Raw genomic sequence first — 1051 nt, 5'->3', positions numbered from 1 at the left:
ATGTCCTCAGGATAGAACTCTGAGTTTGTTCTGCAGGCAACACAAGGAATTCATATTTTTAAAAACTTTAGTTTCCAAATGGTTTTATTCTTGGTTAAATGTAAGTACATATATTATATATATATAGTCATTTGTGAAGGAATTGTACTTATATATATATATTAAACAGGAAGTAGAATCTTCTCATTCCTTTTTGGTTAGGACACCAGGAAGAAAACATATGCTAAAAAAGTGATTCTATTAAATTAGTGAAAAGTCTTCTCCAGTATCCATGTGATGTAATATTTTATTTTTTTGACGGGGCTAAGTGGCTTTATTAGAGAAAGCCAGGATTACAAAGGACTTAAGAGCTGGCATTGGGGCCTTTCTTCTTGCCAAAGGTGGGCACCACATTGACAAAGCGCTGGCTGTGCTGCATTTGCCTCTTGGCCTGGACGCTCTTCTTTTCTCCTGTTTGGCCACCCTGGGAGTCTGACCTCTTCCTTTCCCAGCCCGGGCCAGGGAACCATGGACCTAACCTCCAAGCATGCAGTCGGCTACTTCCAGGGTGTCAGAGTCTCCACCCCACCCCAGCTTGGGGCAGCCTCATCCTCTAGGGACCCGTCTGCCACGAGCACGACTTGATCTTCTGGAGCAATGCCCTCGAGCCAGGCTACCTGAGCCTTGATCCAGACGACTGACCATGTCCGGTCGGTCACCGGGAGGGTGTGTAGCTCCAGAGCATGGACCACGGCAGCCGCTCCCGTGAAGATGGAGGAGAAAGAGCTCATATGATGTAATATCTAGATGAAAATGCTCTCGGCCAGCAGCCCCCTGCGGCTCCCGTTTCTCTATCCCGCAAATCCAAGTGCTCTTCCCAGCCCTTCATCCCTCCTCCAGGGCCACATTACCCCCCACCCTTCCCCCTAGCATCCCACCTTCTCACCATCGTGCAGTCACTCTTTGCAATAAAGTTTGCATCCCAAGCACAGTTTGCTTACTCTTTTCTTCCTGCAGTCCACATTTTTCCCTTTTTGACTCTTCCAAGAGGAAACAGAAAAGTCAAAAAGAG

The 1051-nt window shown here is 47.2% G+C and overlaps 1 pseudogene; it reads right to left on the bottom strand.

Moving 5' to 3' along the window:
- Positions 1 to 343: 343 nt before the first annotated feature.
- On the bottom strand, positions 344 to 770 carry LOC114238405 (FAU ubiquitin-like and ribosomal protein S30; annotated as a pseudogene).
- Positions 771 to 1051: the final 281 nt, after the last annotated feature.

The sequence above is a fragment of the Balaenoptera acutorostrata genome, chromosome 10 (assembly GCF_949987535.1).
Source record: "Balaenoptera acutorostrata chromosome 10, mBalAcu1.1, whole genome shotgun sequence".
Lineage (NCBI taxonomy): Eukaryota > Metazoa > Chordata > Mammalia > Artiodactyla > Balaenopteridae > Balaenoptera > Balaenoptera acutorostrata.
The sequence above is the reverse complement of the archived record's forward strand: the minus strand, read 5'-3'. Positions and strand labels throughout refer to the sequence as shown.